Below are 21,203 nucleotides of genomic sequence, written 5' to 3'. Positions count from 1 at the left end.
GTGTATCCGGACGTGGATCGACGATCGGCGACGTTGCCAGCCCAATTAGCATCGGTGTAGCCGACTAACCGCGTGGCTGCACTGGTCCGATATAGTAGTCCCCGGTCCTTAGTGTCGTTGACATACCGAAGTATGCGTTGCGCACACTGAAGGTGCTCCTCGGTAGGTCGCGCCATGAACTGACTGATCACTCCGACCAGATAACTGAGGTCGGGTTGGGTGATGGTCAAGTATATGAGGCTTCCGACAATTTGTCGGAACCTCGTCGGGTCGCATACCGTTCCTGTATCGGGACGAAGCTTGATGGTTCTGTCCAGAGGAGTCAAGACGGACTTACAGTCGGCCATCCCGAATTTGAAGAGCATACTCAGCACGTAATGACGTTGGCTGATCAATATGCCTTCGGGGGTACGGATCACTTCGATCCTGAGGAAGTAATGAAGGTCCCCCAGATCCTTCATGTCGAACGATGCCGCAAGCTGGAGCTTCACGTGGTCGATTTCACATAGGTCGGCGCCGGTGATGACCAAGTCATCAACATATAGTAAAATACTAACCGGTCTGAGTCGACCTTTCCGAATGAACAGGGAAGAGTCCGATTTTGACGTGACGAAGCCCATCCGACGCAGTTGTTGCGTGATCTTCGCGTTCCAGGTACGCGGGGCTTGCTTCAGTCCGTAAAGGGACTTCTTCAGTCGGCATACTGCCGAGGAGTTTGTTCCAGAATGAAATCCGGGGAGCTGTACCATGTGCACCTGTTCCTCAAGGTCACCTTGCAGGAACGCATTCTTTACATCCATCTGATGTAGGTGCCACCCCTTGGCCGCGGCTACTGCGAGCAAAACACGGACGGTCGTCATTTTCGCGACCGGCGCAAAAGTCTCATCGTAGTCGATGCCGTGTTTCTACGCGTAGCCCTTTGCCACTAGCCGAGCCTTGTACCGGTTGACCGAGCCATCGGTGTTGTACTTGACCTTGTACACCCACCTACACCCGATCGGTTTTACCCCTTTTGGTGCGTCAACCAGGTCCCATGTCTCTTTCTCCGCCAATGCGTGCATCTCTTCCTCCATCGCGGCACGCCAATTTGCGTCTTTAGCCGCTTCTGCGTAGCTCTCCGGCTCACGCACTTCCGCTACACGGGTCATGTACGCATAATGATGCGCCATGTACTCGTTGTATCCGAACCGCAAGTCAGGGTTCTTCTAGCGGGTAGATCGGCGTAATCTCACATTAGCCGATGTCGAGGCCTTCTCGGTCGATGCGGTCTTCACCTTTAAAGACCCGTCACCGGTTCCCTCGGAGTCGGACTCGCGTCGGTCTGACTTGTTCCTATTCGTGCCGAAATCCGACACCTTCTTCTTCCCTTTCTCTTTGCACGTAAGCCGTCTCCTCGGCTTCCTGCGTGGGGAATGCACGGCCGAGTCTCCACTACTCGTCGGCTCTTCATCGGACTGGTCGTACCGACTCAGTCGTCCAATCGATCCACTTAAACGGAGGGAAATCGGACTCTCTTCGCGGGTCTCGATTTCGGGCTCATCCGGAGGCATCTCGGCCTCGCTGACCTCATCGTCAGAGCTCGGATTGGAGTTGGGGTTCGGAGTCGGGGGCTGGTACCAGGTCGCGGACTCGTCAAACACAACGTCGCGGCTGACACACGCTTGTTTGGTGCGAGGGTTATAGCACTTATAACCCTTCTGCTCGTCCGAGTAACCGACCAAGATGCATTTCTCGGTCTTTGCGTCCAGCTTCCTCCTTTTCTCCGAATGCTACCGAACACCCTCAAGTGTCGCAAGTTCGGCTTCATTCCGAAATACAGCTCTTGCGCCGACACTTTGTCTCCGATCCGGTTCTGGATGTATACCGCGGTGTCGTGAAGAAAACCGTCCACAAGCGGAATCGGTGCACAGGAGCGTAGGAACCGGCTCTTCTCGAATGTTGTCCATAGAAGATCCTAGGCGGGTAGATTTAGTGGGTAGGAAGTAAAGGGGAAACGGCTCCTTCCTTGCCTATAAAAGGAGGGAGACGCGAAGGGGGAGGGGATCGCGGAGAGTCGAGGAAGAAGTGCTGTCGGTTTAGGTGCGAAGGCTTCTCTCTCTCTCTCTGGTTCGCAAGCTCCGTAGCTTCCCTCTGTGCAGGTTTCGGGAGGCTCGCGCTGCTCTGAGGAATGCCCGAGTGCTTCTGGCAGCACCTCCAACCTACTCCTTCCTTCCTGTGTGTTTACGAACAAGTATCGGCATCTGTTCGCCGGCTTGTTCGGTTGTAATCGACTTCGCGTTTTGTCGTTTGTCTTTGTTAGTACATACATACCTTCGTGTCTCTCTGTGTCGCTATCCCACTCGCGTCTTTGTGTCGAAGGGCCGTGTCCCTGTGAATCTACTCTCGCACGTAGTGGGTCTCTTCTCTTTTCTCTCTTGCTCTTCGGTACAGGACCCCCGAGGTCCCGCCTCATTCCACGCGTCCGCGAGGAATACCTCGACAGCGGTCCTTACCGCCTCAGCCCAGTAGAACTTGGGCAAGATGTTCTCCTCCAGCATTGCCCGTGCCGCTTCCACAATTGACCGATTCTTCCTCTCGGCCACGCCGTTCTGCTCCGGCGTGTATCTACAACTGAATTCGCGCCGAATTCCCATTTGTTGTAGATAACCGTTGAATTGACCGGAAAAGTACTCTTTCCCGCCATCCGACCGCAAACACTTGATCTTTCGTCCCGTTTCCGTTTCCACGAACCCTTTGAGGTCCCGGAAACAGTCGAAGACTTCGCTCTTCCTCTCAATGAGGTAGATCCACGTGTGCCGCGTGTGGTCGTCGATGAAGGAGACGAAATATCGACTCCTGCCAAGACTAACGTTTTGTGCCGGCCCCCATACATCGGAGTGTATAGGTTCAGGCTTATTCCGGCTCCGGTTTTGCTTGTTGGGGAAAGGAAGTCAGTGTTGCTTCCCGAGCTGGCAGGCTTCACAAATTTGTGCCTTTCGGCCACTAAATTTGGGCAATCCGAACACTACCTGTTTCGATTGCAGATCTTGAAGCCGCTGGTAGTTGATGTGGCCTATCTGCTTGTGCCACAAGTCGATGTCCGACTCAGGTTTTTGTCCCTTCGCGAACATTGCGGTGCCGCCGTCAGTGGAGTCGAGGATGAACATCCTCCCGTCTCTGCGCCCTTGCGCAATCACACGACCTTCTTCCTCAATGAAGCACCCGAAGTGTGTAAACCGAACCTCCATCCCTTGGTCGACGATCTGTCCGACCGAGACCAAGTTCTTCGTGATTGTCGGAACGTGCAACACGTTCATGAGTTTCCCTTTCTGCCCAACATGGCTAAGGGGAAGTTCTCCGACATTCGCGATCGGATGCGAAGTGTCGGCTCCAGTTGCGACTACTCCAGGGTGTATCGGTTTTTCGAGGTACGAGAACCACTCCTTATGGCTCGTCATGTGGTTTGACGCGCCGGAGTCTATGTACCACACCTCGTCCGATCTCGGGGTGGTCCGTTTCATCGAGTTTGCTTCGTGTCTCGTCACGAAAGCAGACCCTTCTCCGGCTCTCCCGGAGTCTTCGGCGTAGTGCGATCGCTACCGATTTCCCTTGTCGGTATGTCCGGAGCCGTTTCCGTAACCGGTTCTCTCCGAATCGGCGTGCTTCTTCCAGCACTCACTTTCCCTATGGCCTTTCTTGCCACAGTACCAGCACTCCGCGATGGCCTTCCCTTACCGGTTCTCATCGCTTCGACTCCCACTGTTTCCAGAGGGTCCGGAGTTGTTGTCGGCATCACTTCGGTGCCTTCTTCCTTGATCTCGTCGGCCGCCTCCATTGCGCGCCGACTCGCCTGGTCCTCGACGTCCACGGGGCCTATCTCCCTCTGTGTACAACATTCTGCTGTCGGTGTGCGTGCTTGTAGACGCACCTGCGTGGTTCTCCTCCACCAGGAGCATTGACTGTAAGTCGAAAAAGGACGACGTATTCTCCCGGGTACACACTGCCGTTCGGAACGCTCCGAACTTCGACGCCAAACCTCCGAGACAGATCTGGACCATCTCGCTCTCCTCGATGTTCACCTCTATGGAGGCGAGGGAGTCGCAGATATCCTTGATCTTCGAGGTATAGTCCGCCACCGACAAGTCGCGTTGTCGTAGGTTGCTCAACTCCTGTCGGAGCTGAAGCTTCCTGGCTGTGGTGCTCGCGGCGAAAATCTTCTTCAAATTTTCCCACGCACCCTTCGGCGTCTTTGCATCCCGAACATAGCTCAATAGCTGTTCGCCCACACACGACGCGAAGCAGTACAATACCCTGCTCGCCGATTGCTCCCACGACGGGAAGTCTCTGTGTGTCGATTCGGGTGCCGCGTCATTAGCTCCTTTGACATAACTCCAGTAGCTGTGCCCGAGCAGGTACTGGTGCATCTTGTAAGACCAAGTCGCGTAGTTGGTTCTGTCGAGCTTCTTTGTTGGAAGCGAGCTCGCCATGCCTCTATCCATCGTTCTTCTTGTTCTTCTTCGTCAAGCTGTGTCGGCTGCAGAGAGGTTCTTAACCCTCGCACTTTGATACCATGTAGAAAGTAGCGTGCGGAAGCAGGTATGAAGACGGAACAGAAGGAAGAAAACTCAGGTTTAATGGAGAGCTTGAGCTTACGCAGTATACGCGGGAGAGACAGAGAGAGAGAGTGAGAGAGAACACAAGAACTATATTCAACAACAACAAAATCTCGATTCACTACTATATACATACATGTGTTCCATGAACACTTTTATACAAGTCCTCGAAGGACTGACTGAAGTACTGACCGTACTTCAATGCTCTTTAAGAGCTCCTACACTAACTCCCAAATAAATTCCTCACGGAATATCTTTCCTAACGGCCTCCTGGTTTACGCACTCGGCCTAACCGATCAGTCCCAACCGATCCAGTCCTCGGCTTCTTCAACCGATCCGGCCGATGTTGAGCTTGTCTCTCAACAACATTATACTGGAACCCCTCCCTGAGGAGCTGCAACCAAGGAAGGCGTTAGAACTGATTCAACAAGAATCGGTGGCAGAGCAATCGGTGGGGCAGGACATAGCAGAATCAGCGGGCTAGGACACGACAGTACCGGTGGATCAAGAACCGGCCATTGAATTGCCGGTGTTGCCGCCGCAGTAGCAATAGCCAGAACCAGAGTGGCCGCTTGACGTAACCTTCCATAGTAGGCTCATGGCCAGTGAAGAAGCCATCCCACGACTAGAACATGCACGACAACAGGGCATTGGCAGTCAATGGCTACGATGGATAGCAGAACAAGTGACCGGGGTCGTCTGCCAGTTAGAAGCGGAAGAGAGAGCGCATGAAGACTGGTTGTTAGCCACAACTGAGAATTTAGAGAAGGCCCGGTCAAGAATCCAGAGCATGGAGGAAGACATAGAGAAGGCCAGAACAGAAATGACCAAGTGGGTAATAGAAGGACCACAGCAATCGGAACCGGTGGCTGCGGTAACTTTACAGAACAATAAGACCCAAGTGACTGAAGCAGGCCCGGATACTAATAAAACGCCAACACAAGAGCTTGCCACATTACGGGAAGACTTGGCAGCACAAGAAGCCTTACGAGCCAAGTGGCGGAGGAGGAACAAAGAAAGACGACCGATAGCCTCCGCTGAGCAGAGGAAAGCTTGAGAAAAGGTCATCAAGTGTATGACTGGCTGAAAGAAGAGAAATAGAAACTCCGATGAACGGTAGAAATGGAGATTGAGTGCCTCAAAGAGGAGCTCCGGCAACAAAAAAACCGTGAGGACCATGCTCGCCGGCTAATCAATCAAAAGCTAAAACAGAAAACCGATGACTTTGACCGACTGCACCAGGATTATAACCATTTGGATGCTAATCATAAGAAATTGATCACTGAAAGTGACCGGCAATAGGAAAAGTGCAGGGAACTCCGGGAGGAAATTAACCGGACCATGGCAACCTAGGTAGAGGAATGGTCGAAGGGGGCTGAAGCAGGAAAACAACTTGCAGAAGTGGCGAAAGAACGGGTAGAGCTGACCCGGCAACACTTAGAGGCAACGGAGCGTGCTACAATGGCTTTGAACAAAGTGCAGACGACCTATCAGACCTAGCTCATGCACTACAGAAGCCAAGAAATGGCAACTGCGAGCCTGATCAAACAATTGAAGGACGAAAAACAGGCCGTAGAGAACAAGTCGAGGATGGGGTTGGGGCGGATCCGGGACATCGTATTGGCATGGAGAGATTGGACGAAAAGACTGGTAGAAGAAAGTTCGGTTCAATGGTGGTCTCAATGGGCTAAGCAGGCGGCGGAGTTACAATTGTTGCGATCGGATGCGGAGAACCGGTGGAAGAACGACAACAATTTCTATAAATTGGACAAGGAAAACATTGTTGCCATAAGGGAGGAATTGTCGGATGACTTCCTATCATTAGCAGGGGACCAATTGGTGGTGGTGAGGTGATTAGTGGAGCAGCTGGACGATGACCAGCTGGATACACAACTCCAGCTCGAGCGGTATGAATGAGAACGGTGACACCACGAAGTGGTTGGAAGAACTACGGCAATCAACATCAGTGATGAAGAGCAGTCTTCAGAGTAGGCGCCGAATGAAGCCGAAATGGGGGGAAGCCAACCATATGTAACTCAAGAGGAGAAGAAGAACATAACTTCGGAGGAGCAGCCGAAGGATGGAAACCAGCACACGGGAAACCATCAACGAGAGGAGCCCAAACCACTAGAACCAGAACCGGAGAGACCAGCAGAACCGGAGGGCCCAGTGGAATCGGAGCAACCAGTGGAGCCGGTAAGACCAACAGAGCCACAGGAAACTAAAGACAAGCAGAAGCAGCCACAACTGGAGCCGGAGCAACAACAAGAGCAGCCACAACCGTAGGAACAATAGAAGCAGGGGCAACAACAGGAGGAGGAACAACAGCAGCAACAGACGACAGAACAACTTCCCGAGGAACCATTGGAACATTCTAGACATTTTTGAGGAAGAATGAAGGCCGGATCGTGGGATTCAATGTTGTCCATAGGCCAGAAATATAAATATATTATGTAAACTCGTCGTTAGGTAGAAGAGTAGGTGAGGAAATAGGTAAGACCAGAAATAGCCGTGTTTAGCCCTCACAATCAGCCGATGGCTCGGCTCTCTCTGAAGGGGAAAACTATATAACCCGAGTTATGCATACCTCAAGGGGGGAGGAGGTAGATCGTTCTTAGCGAGAGTAATATCACAACAACAAGCTCTGTACGAACTATTTCCGGCTGAGGCCGAGTACTGTAATCACTGTGAGCTTCATCATTAATATAAGTTTCGTTTTTATTCTTCTATCTATGTATTCTCCCCATACTCGTAAATCAAGCTACGTTTATGCCTAACGGGTTGTAGCCGTGTACGCTCCTCGTTCTCCTTTCTTTTCCCCGTGTAGAAGAGACTTCCACGTAACACGATCCCTTGACAATGAAAGCCTGTGGGCTCATTGAAGGTGTTTTCCCAGAAATGGTTAACACAATTTGGCACGCCCAGTTACAACTGTAAGGTCACAATGAACTACATTGGAAGCAAACTCCAGCCGCCATTACGGCACCCAATCGCATCACGTGGTCTCGGCCACCTGCCTGACGCCCTGAACCAGTCGAAGGAACTTCCGTCTCGGCGGTTACTGACCAATCGTTCCAGGAACTATCGAAGGCTCATCGGTTGCAATCCTTGCCACCCGATACCCAGTCGCGAGTTGATTCCACACCAACCTCGCCGCCGAGCCCTCCAGAGGTCACCCAACCTAACCCTAACCCTTTTCCGGCTTTACCCGAGGACCCAGATCTTGATACCATGCCTTACCCTTACCCATGGTATACTGAAGGCCTCGACGCGGAATCACACACCCGGGCGTTTGTGTCCACATGGCAGGCCAACCACTCGACGCAGCGGTTATCGGCTGCCGAAATCGAGGCCTCCAAACTCGCAGAATTTGTTTTTTCCCTCGATGGCCCGACTGCTTGATGGTACTCCCGCCTTGACATGGGAGAGGTCACAACGTTCCAGGACGTCCGGACAAAGTTTCTACAGTTATTTCACCGCCAAGTTCTGAAGCGGGAACTACTCCGACAATTCTTTTCCATGAGCCAAGAACCTCACGAGATGGTCGCTCAGTTCACGATCCAATTTCAGGATCTCTACCGACAACTAGCCGACGATGTCTCCGCTCATCACATTCCGGATACCTTCCTGTCCAGCCTACGGGAGCCTCTACGAACAACTCTCGCACTTACAAATTTCTCCAACCTGACTATTGAGCAAGTCATCGCACGTAGCATAACCCGGTTTTCTCCATGGGCTCTTTGCAAAGTTCCCTTCTGCAGGAGGACAATCGTTTCCAACAAGCCCTTCAATGCACGGCCTGCTCAGGCTCAGGCCATCTGGCTCTTGAGTGCCCTCATCGGCCACACTGCCCAATATGTCAGTCCCGAGCTCACACGATCGAACAATGTCAGTACAACATGCTCAACCGCACAATGGCGGCTCCGGTTCGCCAGCTTGAGCTGCGCAATACATACTCCCGACATGATGAACGTCAGTCATACCGACATCGGGCAAACAAGCGACCACGATCCCCGGATCGCCAGCGCCACGACGACGACTATCGTCGCCATGACGACTGGTACCGCCACGACAATCGCAGGAGATCAGACGAACATGACCAGTACCACGACGACCAATATAGAGCGAACGATGAGTACGATCGGTACGGCGATGATCGGGAGGACCGGTACGATCAGCGGTATACACGAAACGACCGACGAAACTCTTATAGAGGTCCGCGGAACAATCGACGTCCGAACAACAATCATCGTCGGGACCCCCCTCCAAACGCCCCGCACACCGCGCCATGGGCCAACACGCCTACCCAAGCGGCCGGGAACCAATCACAACCCTTCCCACATACTGAGCACGGTGACACCAACAACTCGGCATCCGTTATCTACTTTAATTGTAACCAACCCGGCCACTACGCTACCCAATGCCCAACCACGGACCGCGACAAGGCCCTGGCTGTGAATACTATTATGGCCGACGTCCAACATGTCACTACACGTAGCAAGACCCACGCCAGCCAATGGCAAGAACAAGATGACGTCTGACAAGTAGCCAAGGAATGGATTGAAACCGCCAACAAAAGCAACGTGGCACGGATGCACACAGAGATGCAGGACGTGACCATGGACGCACCACTGGCCGCAGGACCATCCACCACGGCAGAAGATGACCATCTATGGGAAGCCCTTACAAGCGCTAGGATCTCGTTGCCATTACATAAGTTGTTACCGCTCATGCCGCGCTTTCGGGATACCTTGGCTAAGCTCACGGCTAACGACAAATCGGTCGTACCCCTTGTTAACCTGACAGAGCCAGGGACGGGCCCACCCCTCATGAATTCCCAGAATCCAGCCGTGAAAATCATGATTAAAGGACGCGACCTTCATGGGTGCATAATCAACGGTGGCTCCGGTGTGAATGTCATCAGTGAGGCCACATGTCACACCCTCGACATAAACCAATGGGAGCCTTGCCCCTTTTGGCTGCGGATGACCAATACGCGATCGGTTCGCCCCATTGGGTTAATCCGCCACCTTGATTTCACGTTAGGCGGCCACCTGTTCACTATCTCGGCAGTCGTGTTACGCCTCGAAGCTCCGGACGCTTACCCAATGCTGCTTGGCCGACCCTAGCTACGCACAAAAAATATTAAACAACATTGGCAGTGGAATATGATCTCCTTCCGTTGGGGGAAGTCCAAGGTACAGGTAATAACTGAAGAACCCCTAACCACGCCTCACAACACTACGCCCTTATACGTAGAAGGGGTCCACATGCTCGACGGCTTAGCTGACGAAGAGGTGGATGACTTCTGAGAAGATCACCCCACTATCGTACCCCTCTTCGAAATAAACGTCATTTCGGTGGTGTTGGCACACCACTGGACGAGGATGGCACGACAGATTCCCTTCCCTAGGATGACGCTGATCCCACCACTATCGCGGAACTACGACAAGCGTGGGACGCGTTCGAACGAGAACTCGCCATTTCCTAGTAGGTAAACGCATCAACGCCTGAGTCACTGAACCTCAGCTCAGATGAGAACCCGTGGACACTTCAAATCGCTAATAACTTACGAGCCGATGAATGGCCAGCCCTGATACACCTGCTCACGAAATATCATGATGTATTCGCCTGGTCTTACACGGATATGAAGGGATGGGATCCCCAATTTTACCAACACCAAGTACACCTCCTACTGGACACTCGGCCAATCCAACAACGACGGTACCGTATGAACCCCAACTACACGGCTAAGGTCAAAGAGGAAATCGACAAACTCCTTCGAGTAGGCTTTATACGCCCAGTAAAAAGAGCCACATGGTTAAGCCCAATCGTTGTGGTCCCCAAGGAAAACGGGAAAATCTGCGTTTGCGTTGATTACCGCAAACTCAATGTTGCGACAGTCACGGATGGGTTCCCTCCTCCGTTCATGGTGTCGTGAAGAAAACTGGCGATAGGCGGAATCAGAGAAAAAGGGTGCATGAACCGGCGCTCACATAGGTGGACGCGAGAATTGATATTGTGGACATAAGTCTTAATTAGGTCGGTTGATGTAAATACTAGGTAGTACATATTTATTAGAAGATTGGTGTGTATCTCTGTCAAAAGGGATAGGGAATAAAGCGATTTGACTAGGGAAGAACAGTCCCCCTTTTGTGAACTATTTAAGGAGGGAGAAAAGAAAGAAAGGGGATCGCGCGTTGGCGAGGACGAAGTGCTGCTGCAGAACTTAGTGCCGAGCTCTCTCTTCTCCTCCGATCGTCGGTCTCTGTGGGTGTCAGGAGTTCGCTGCCTCTGCTTCATTGACAGCCGTTGTGCTTCCAGTAGAGGCTCTCCCCTTTTTGTTTCTTTGAGTCGAGTGTGTTCTGTCTGTGTGCGTGACTAGGATCCCCGTGTCGGGTCCATCGCCGCCTTGCTGGTTGTAATCGTCAGAGTTTGCAATCTCTGGATATTGTAATCGATTGTCACTGTAATTAAGTGTGCCGTTTCTTTCTCTTTCCTTCTCCCTTTTGCGTATCTGCAAGTCTTCTCTTCTCTTCTCTCTCTCTCTCTCTCTCTCTCGCTCCTCGGTTCAAGGCCCCCGTGGTCCCACCTCTTTCTACACGCACGCGCATAACAACTCGACAATGGATAGTGTCCTCAACACGATGGTTGGTCATGAATGCTGCAGTTTCCTCGATGGGTTCAGTGGCTATGATCAAATCCGAATGCACCCGGACAATCAGGAGAAAACGACGTTTGTCACGGACTGGGGTGTCTTCGTGGCCGAGGTAATGATGTTCGGATTAAAGATGGCACCGGCCACGTTCCAACGCATCATCTCAGAGATTTTCAACGAGTATATTCCGGCGTTCATGCAAGTGTTCTTCGACGACTTGCCGTGTATGGCCAGCGGCTAGAGCATATGACCCAGCTACGGCTCTATCTCGAACGATGCTGACACGCTCGCTTGAGCTTAAATCCGGCAAAATGCGCGTTCTTGGTGACAAGCGGCAACCTGCTCGGCCATATAGTAAGCCAGGAAGGTATCGCCATGGACCCGGATAAAGTGCAGGCCATTCTGAATGCCCCCGCGCCCTCTACCGCGAAGACTCTCAGCAGATTCTTGGGCCAAATTAGATGGCATAGCTGGATGTTGTGACACCTGGTCGATTTCGCGACCCCTTTGCACGTGGCGGTACATAGACTCCCATTTTAGTGGTCTTCAATAGAAGACGAAGTGTACCAAGCCTTGAAGTTAATGCTCTCCCATGCCCCTGTGGTACAGCCACCGGTATGGTCGGAACCTTTTCACATCTTCGTAGACACATTAGATATAGCCATCAGCAGCGCGCTCATGCAATGCACACCACCAAATTGGTATCGGCCAGTGTATTACGCTAGTCGACGACTCTCGGCCGCGGAAAACAACTACTCAACCACTGAACGCGAGGCCCTCGGTATGGTTTACAACATCAACAAATTCCGGCATTATCTCTTGGACCGGAACTTCACATTCCACGTCGACCACTCGACCCTCCTCTACTTGGTTAATAAGAAGGCCCTCACAGGTCGCCTGGCCCGATGGATGCTCCTGCTACAGGAGTTTGATTTTCAGATCCAACACCAGCCCGACATCCAACACGTCGTAGCTGACTACTTCAATCGCCTCGAGTTAGGCGAACCAGCCGCGTTCACGTACGATGAATCACCCGATGCCGCCCTTTTCAGTCTCGCAACGGTGCCAGAAGCAAATGAGGATGAATGGTCCGTAGAGATGACCCATTTTCTCAGCACCGGCCTTCCTCCTGACCACTTGACCCTCAACACTCGGAAACGACTAGCTGTCAGAAGCCGAAATTTCTGTTTCCGAGACCCTTTACCACAAAGGCTCGGATGGCATCTGGCGCCATGCAATCCGTCAATTTGAGAAATCCGCAATCCTCCAGGAGGCACATCACGGAATCGCGGGGGTACATTACGTTGGAGAGGCCACAACAAGAAAAATATGGCAGAGTGGCTTGTGGTGGCCCACAACAAAAAAAGATGCTCATGAATTTTGTCGACAATGCGATCTATGTCAATGCATGGGACAACCGACCGAGCAAGGCCGGATGCCGCACTAACCCATTCTTCCGTTAGAGCCCTTTCAAAAGTGGGGGTTAGATTTTGTAGGACCTTTTAAACCAGCCGCGGCCCGCACCGGTAACAAATACATCATCATGGCCATGGACTATTGCACAAAATGGGTCGAGGCTAAGGCACTACAGGACAATACCACTGCATCCACGGCAAATTTCGTATACGAACATCTATGGTGTTGATATGGATCCCCAATCGAGCTCACTAGTGACCAAGGCGGGCATTTTCTAAACCACATAATTCGCCAACTCACTACACACTACGCGGTCGTACATAAGAAAAGTACGTCGTACTATCCACAGGCAAACGGATTGGCAGAGTTGACTAATAAAATTTTGTAGACAATCCTGAAAAAGATCGTCAATGAGAACCGCACCGATTGGGATGACAAGCTCCAGAGTGCATTATGGGTGTATCGCACCACATTCAAAACTAGCATTCAGTCTACACCCTTTCAGTTGGCCTTTGGTTTGGAAGCAGTCATGCCGATCGAGTTCCAAGTTCCAAGTCTCCGAGTTCAGGTTAAGGAAAGGCTACTTGAGGCTCAATCAGAGCAATATCGGCTCGAACAACTCCTTGAACTTGGCGAACAACGAGTGGCCAGCATGGCTCACCTGGAGCAACGCCAACAACAATGCATACACATACATACATACATACATTACATATGTACATAGATAGCATTGCATACACACACACACACACACACACACACACACACACACACACACAATCATACACACTACAATAGTGCATATATACATAGCCATACATACATTAGATATATACATGGATGGATATTATGCACATATTACAATCACACATCCATACACTTTGAATCATATATATTGACATATGTATATATGCATACACATACACACATTGCATGCATCACATACATTACATATGCATACACATACACACATTCCATGCATCACATACATTACATATGCATACACATTCGTACATTTGTACATGGACATACATATATTCATTCATACATTGCTACACATATATACGTACATATGCCTACAATGATACACATATAAATTTTAGAAACATACATCCATACACATACATACATACATACATATATGTTCCATAAATTACATATATACATATATACATACATCAACAATAGTAAATGTATACATTACATTAGATATACACATATATGTTATGCACATATTACAATCACATATCCATACACATTGAATCATATACATTGGCATATGTATATATGCATACACATACACATACACACATTGCATACATCACATACATTACATATGCATATACATATGTGCATTCGTACATGGACATACATATATGCATTCATACATTGCTACACGTTGTCGTGAAGATTTTCGTCCATAGGCGGAAAACCGAGCGAAGCAAGCAAACCCGCGATGTGCAACGTTGCACATCAACATGTTGTATTTCTATTTATCGATAGTGATAAGTATGGTGCTAGAAATGCACCATAGGATTTGTAAAGTGTAAAGGTGATGTGCTTTTGCGCGCACATCCACGTGAGAGAGAGAGATAGGTACATAGTAGTTCGTGTAGAGGTGGGAGTTAAGACCCATCCTTCCCACCTCCCCTAAAATCAAGGGAAATATCCCCATTGATTGAAAGGGGATATTTTGTAGCACCCTTTTATGTAACGGTCTTCCCTCCTTGTGCTATAAAGGGAGAGGAAGAGCACCATTGTGGGGGTTGCCTTATTTTTGAGTGTGAGTAAGGTATACCATTTCGTTTAGGGTTCCTTAGTTAGGGTTTCTTTTCTTCTTCGTCGGATTAGGGTTTCGGGTTTATCATAGTCGTTCGGTGCGGCCTACGCGGCCGCCATTTTGTAATCGGTTTTCGTTTCTAATATATCTTGTTCATTCTTCCTCTTCTTGTGCTAAGCTCCATTCCGAAGTCCTATTCCTTCTCCCCTTCTCCTTAGTCCGAGACCCCCGTGGTTCCGCCCTTCTCCACGCACGCGCGTAACAACGCGACATCTTTGGTGAACCCGACGTGAAGGGCGGCAAGGGAGAAAGAGATGGAAGAAGGCTTCGACTTCGAGGAGATGATGACAAAGATCTTGATGGACGCCGGACGGAAGAGGGCGAGGCGAGAGGCGGCTCAACAAGCGGTCGAAAGGGTGGTCCGTCTAGTCGGCCGGTTCGATGGGAAGGAGGTCCCAAAATTTTTGAGAGCCTACGATGCGGAAATGACGGGGATGGGCGTGGACGAAGCGACGAGGCTAGAGTTCTTTCGTCGAGCGGCGGCCGCATCAAAGTACGAGGAGGTCAAGGAGCTCCAAGAAGCTCACGAATCGTGGGAGTCCTTTGAAGGGGCTCTAATGGAGGCATACGGGTGCGCGGAATCGGAGGTAAGAGGTCGGCGAGAGTTCGATCGGTGGATGGCGTCGGCGAGGCGCCATCGGAGCGCAATAGAGGCATTCCGAGAGTTCGAGCGTCGTTTCTCTCAACTCTCGGAGTGGGAACGAAGATCGGTGGGGGCGGACAAAGTCCTCCTATTTTTGGAGACGGTCCATCATGAGGAGAGGACGGACATCATGTTCGAGCTTCAAGACGATTATGGGGCGCATGGTCTCACCGAGGAGTGGCCCGAAGTGGAATGGGTGTGTCGGCAACATGAGGCGAGGCGGTCGGTCACAACACGGCCCGCGAGCGGGGGAGAAGAGAGAGCGACGACCGACTACGCCATGCCGCCGGACGAGAGCTCATCGCGAACCGGTTTGGAGGGGCTCGACCTACAAGCGCTAATACGGGAGGCGTGCGGGCTCGTAATGGCGAAAATCGAAGCCGAAGAATGGCTTATTGCGGGGTCGGGCCCGAGCGGATCGGAGGACGCGGAGGAAGGAGCTTCCTCACACACGGAGGACGGGGCCTATGCGGAGGCCGAAAGAGAATGGTACATCGGTACCACGGGAGAGGGTGCGGAGCGAACCGCCCTCTCGACATGGGGGAAAAGAACGACCGGGGACGAGGTCGGGGACGGTGAGGCGGCGATCGCCTATTCGAGCGGACATGGCGGATTCGGGACACGGTGGCCCGAATCATCGAGTACGGAGGAGACAAGCGGCGGTACCGCAACCTTCCACGCACCGGTTCAAGAGACCACGGCGGCCGGCCCGAGCGCCCGCGTGAGACCGAGGGAGAAGAACGGTGGTGGCGGCAAGGCGGGCAACCGAGACAACGGTAAGGAGACCGCGGAAGAGGCGGCGGCAAGCATAACCGATGCTTGCATATACGGAGGCGGGGTAGCCACGGACAACGACGTCCGAGCGGAGGTGGCTACGGACATTACATCGACGAGCGGCGGTCCCGCGACCTTACACGCGTCATTCCTAGAGATCACGGCGGCCGGCCCGAGTGCCCGCGTAAGACCTATGGTGAAAGGCGGTGGCGGTGGCAAGGCGGGCGACCACGGCGTCGACACGAGAGAAGGTGCGGAGCAAGCGACCCTCTCATCTCGGGGAAAAAGAACGGCCATGGACGAGGCCGATATCTACGGAGCGATGGACGCCACTTCGAGAGTGGGCGGAAGTTTCGGGACGCGGTTGCCCGAAACGTTCTACGAGGATTTCGCGAGCATACTCGAGGCTTGCGAAATGGAGGAGGAAGACGAAACGAGCGATGGTGTCGCGAACTTCCACACACCGGCCCTAGAGGCTTCGGCGGTCGGCCCGAGTGCCGGCACGAGACCTAGAGCTACGGACGGTGGCGGCGGCAAGGCGGACAACCGCGATGAGGACGAGACCGGCGAAGAAGAGGCGGCGGCAAGCATACTCGATGCTTGCGAAACCGAAGACGGGGTAGCCACGGACGACGATGTCCGAATGGAGGTGGCTACGGACGAGAGGAGTGGTGGTGTCGCGACCTTCCACACACCGGTCCTAGAGACTCCGGCACCCGGCCCGAGAGCCGGCGAGAGGCCTAGAGTGACGGACGGTGGCGGCGGCAAGGCGGGCAACCGAAACGACGACGACATGGGAGAGGGTGCGGAGCGAGCAACCCTCTCGTCTTGCGGCGAATGGACGGCCAAGGATGAGGCCGGTGACTACAAAGCGGAGAGCGCCACTTCGAAAGTGGGCGGAAGATTCGGGGCACGGCGGCCCAAAACATCGAGCGGAGAGGAGGCGAGCGGTGGTGCCGCGACCTTCCACACACCGGCCCTAGAGGCTTCGGCGGTCGGCCCGAGTGCCGGCACGAGACCTAGAACGACGGGCGGTGGCGGCGGCAAGGCGGGCAAACAAAATGTCGCGGAGAACGAAGATGTATGCGCCCAAAAGAACGAACACGACATCACGAAGGATGTGTGCGGTCGAGCGGGCCAAGAGGGCCAAGAGGGTGTTCCTCCGAGCGAAACGGAGGTCGGGGAAGAAAGGTACCTTTCCGAAAGGGTACGCGAAGAGGAGCGGAATGCGAAACGTGCAATGCGGTCGCATGAGGGCCAAGCAACGAGCACGGGAACGATGGTATGCTCTACGGCGAGAGAGCACGGCAAGCAAAGGGAAGGCGAAAAATGCGTGATGGGGTCATCGAAGGACCGAAGCACGAGCACGCATTCGGAGGACGACACCGACGTACGGGGAAGCCTACGGAAGGCAAGCGCGGAGCGAGAAGAGTCGGCACGCCGAGGTGTGCGGCACGGGAAAGGCGGAATCCGGCGTGCAGCCGGAGAGATCGGGAGAGCATCCGGAGGCTATACGAGGCAGACAAAAGAAGAGCAACCGGGTCGGCAACGGCGTTCGGGAGGACCGATCGGGGAAGAAAGCGCGGGCATCGGAAACGGCGGTCCGGATGTAGACGGTGGTTCGAGAAAACACGGTGGATGTGGCGAATCGGATGGAGCCGACGGTTCGAGACCATTCGGCGGAGATGGTGGGCCGGAAGGTGACGGTGGTTCGTGTGGACGGGGTGGACTTGCTCGAAGTGGAAGACAAAGCCGGGCAAGCCCACGAGGTTGTCAAGGGCTCGGTTGGCCGCCTTGGCCGAAAATCTCGCGTTTTGTTCCCCTTTTGGCACATACCGGTGGATGTGCGGTTAGGTGGGGGCGGATGTCGTGAAGATTTTCGTCCATAGGCGGAAAACCGAGCGAAGCAAGCAAACCCGCGATGTGCAACGTTGCACATCAACATGTTGTATTTCTATTTATCGATAGTGATAAGTATGGTGCTAGAAATGCACCATAGGATTTGTAAAGTGTAAAGGTGATGTGCTTTTGCGCGCACATCCACGTGAGAGAGAGAGATAGGTACATAGTAGTTCGTGTAGAGGTGGGAGTTAAGACCCATCCTTCCCACCTCCCCTAAAATCAAGGGAAATATCCCCATTGATTGAAAGGGGATATTTTGTAGCACCCTTTTATGTAACGGTCTTCCCTCCTTGTGCTATAAAGGGAGAGGAAGAGCACCATTGTGGGGGTTGCCTTATTTTTGAGTGTGAGTAAGGTATACCATTTCGTTTAGGGTTCCTTAGTTAGGGTTTCTTTTCTTCTTCGTCGGATTAGGGTTTCGGGTTTATCATAGTCGTTCGGTGCGGCCTACGCGGCCGCCATTTTGTAATCGGTTTTCGTTTCTAATATATCTTGTTCATTCTTCCTCTTCTTGTGCTAAGCTCCATTCCGAAGTCCTATTCCTTCTCCCCTTCTCCTTAGTCCGAGACCCCCGTGGTTCCGCCCTTCTCCACGCACGCGCGTAACAACGCGACAACGTATATACGTACATATGCCTACAGTGATATACATATAAATTTTACAAACATACATCCATACACATGCATACATTCATTACATATGCATATATGCATACACATATGTACATTCGTATATGGATATACATATATTCATTCATAAATTGCTACACGTATATACACACTATGCCTACAATGATGTATCAATTTTACAAACATACACCATTCCTTGAAAATATACATAGACAAATACATGTGCATATATATATATATACATCCGTCCATTGTTACACGTATATATGTACACATGCCTTCCATGATACATGTATAAATGTTACAAAATTACATCCATATATCCATCCATACAATACAATACATACATAGAACATACACACAAGCACATAACACATACTTACATACTCACATGCCATACACACAATACAATATGTACATACATACACACATGCCATACATACAATACAATACAATATGTACATATATATACACACACAACACATACATATATACAACATACATACACACATAGCACATACACACATGCCATACATACAATACATACAATCGACGTAGTTGTTTTAAAAAAATGGGGGAAGAAATGGAGGGAGATTACAAATATGTGTGTTATGTTTTAGAAAAAATGTGGAGGGAAAAGAAGAAAGGGGGGAAAGAGAGAAAGAGAGAAAGAAGGAAAGAAGGAAAGAAAGGGGTAGGGGATTGGATGTGGGGAAAGAAGGGAGAGATAGAGAGGAAACGGAGGGCAGAGAGAGAGAGAGAGAGAGAGAGAGAGAGAGAGAGAACTCTAAAGGTTTTTTGCAGAGAAACAGAAACAAGGTAGCCATGGCAAGATCGAGGCGTTCGTTCAAGAAATCGAAACCTAAAGCGAAAGTGGGAATGCCACAGGAAAAGACCTTCAAACCCAAACCTACAACTTCGTACCTCCAAAAGCAGTAATAGCTGGCATTAAATGGGATGGGCATGCAAGCCTTTTGTGGAATTATAAGTCATTAGGGATCTTGCCTAACTTCTTGGGTGCTTGATCGAGTACGAGGGACACAATGATCTCAAAGAGTTTGCAAGTTCCTAATGGAGTTCAAGATATGATTGTTGATGATGGTAGCGATGTCAAAAGTGATGATTTGAAATCTGCCCTAGGGAAGAAAAGATGAGATGGTGATCATGCTCCTATACAATGACTTACAAAGGTGCAAAGAATTTACATGATCCAATTAATATCCAAGCACAGTGAAGATTACCAGGCAATGTCAAGGAACTTGAAGTTGAATAAATGCAACACTCACCGGCAACATTGGAGAAGCTTTGCAAGCGCTTTTGTGCATTCGAGAAACTATCAGCATATCAAGATACTGAATGAAAAGTTAGAAAACATTTTCATGACTGAATGTGAATCAACTAAACATACATCACACATTCATTGCTTACAAAATGGAATTTGTATCAAGGGCATTGATTTTGAAGTTGTGTAAGTTGTGTTGTAGGAAGCCCTTTCGTTTGTTTCCATCATTTAAAAGTACTCTTGATTCATATGGGCAATGATCTAATGTGGGGAGAATAAATGTGAAGTTAGCTTGAATTTGTACAATTAGTGAGAGAGAGAGAGAAGGCGCCATGGAGGGAGGGCTCAGACATCTCACTCGCACCGCCATCTCCTCCTCTCTCAACTCCACCCTCTTGGCTGCCTCAGGGCAATGACCTTGGGCACTTGTGTTGTCCGGGTCGATTGCAGTGTGGTCATCACAAGCCCCACTACCGCCTCCTCGACTGTCTCCCTCATCTCGAAATTGTGCTCCTTCAAACTCAAGAGCCCTAAGCTCTTCTAGCCCGTAATTCTTCATCGATCTCCGGTTCAGGTGGGGTCATGTCTATTTGGTTGAATCCATGTTTTGTTCTTGGTTCTTGGTTTAATATCATATTAGTTTTTAACCATGTTTGTATTGTGTATTGTGTATTGTGTATGTGTATGTGTATGTGTATGTGTATTTGCATATGCATGGTTGTGTTTGTATGCATGCACACATGCGTTTGCAACATTCCCTCATGTTTTTTTTTTCCATGTTAATTTTTGTATTTGTTGTGTATTTGCTATACAACCTCACAATTCACATTCTTCGTGTAGAGTTCCCTTGATTTTTGAAACAATTAATGTAGTGAAATCATTTTCCTTCAATTAAAAATCTAGAGATGATGTCTGCTAACAACTAGATTTCCTTTATAGTTACAAAGAAAGAAAGCATTTGTCATGATAATATCTTTTTCCAAGGAGTAAAGCATATCCAACAAGAAAACAAGTGCTTCCTCGAGGGGAGTCTCCTGATGGAAGGAGGCTGAAACTGAAGAAGTCACCAACATGAAATCTACAACCATGAAAAGACCAGTAATAATTCCAACACTTAGGATCTAATTTGGATGAGTTTACAACAATAAAAAAACATTTTATTGGAATATGTACATCATTTTATTGCTCTGGAATGACCCCGAAGAAGAAAACGCAGAACTAATGGCGCTATATTCATGGATGTAATGTGTAAATGTAGGTATATATCCCAATAAAATGTTATTTTATTGTTGTAAAATATGCTACATCATTATGAGAATGCACGGTCCTGATTTCTACTTGTTGTAAATAATTGTATGTATTGTAATATGGAATTGTTGTCATTACTTTCCTCTCATATAATGAATCATTGTTTGTTTGAAACATTATTTGAACCCTGGGTATTTCATTATTATAGCAAGTTGGTTT

The 21,203-nt window shown here is 50.4% G+C and overlaps 1 pseudogene; it reads left to right on the top strand.

Moving 5' to 3' along the window:
* The first annotated feature begins 19,270 nt into the window (after positions 1-19,270).
* Positions 19,271-20,038, top strand: LOC147855114 (uncharacterized; annotated as a pseudogene).
* The last annotated feature ends 1,165 nt before the right edge of the window (positions 20,039-21,203 follow it).

Source organism: Azolla caroliniana, unplaced genomic scaffold, assembly GCF_043228905.1.
Source record: "Azolla caroliniana isolate FFs.n. ecotype wild unplaced genomic scaffold, voAzoCaro1.0.p SCAF_14, whole genome shotgun sequence".
NCBI classification, from domain to species: domain Eukaryota; kingdom Viridiplantae; phylum Streptophyta; class Polypodiopsida; order Salviniales; family Salviniaceae; genus Azolla; species Azolla caroliniana.
This window is presented reverse-complemented; position numbering and strand designations above follow the sequence as displayed.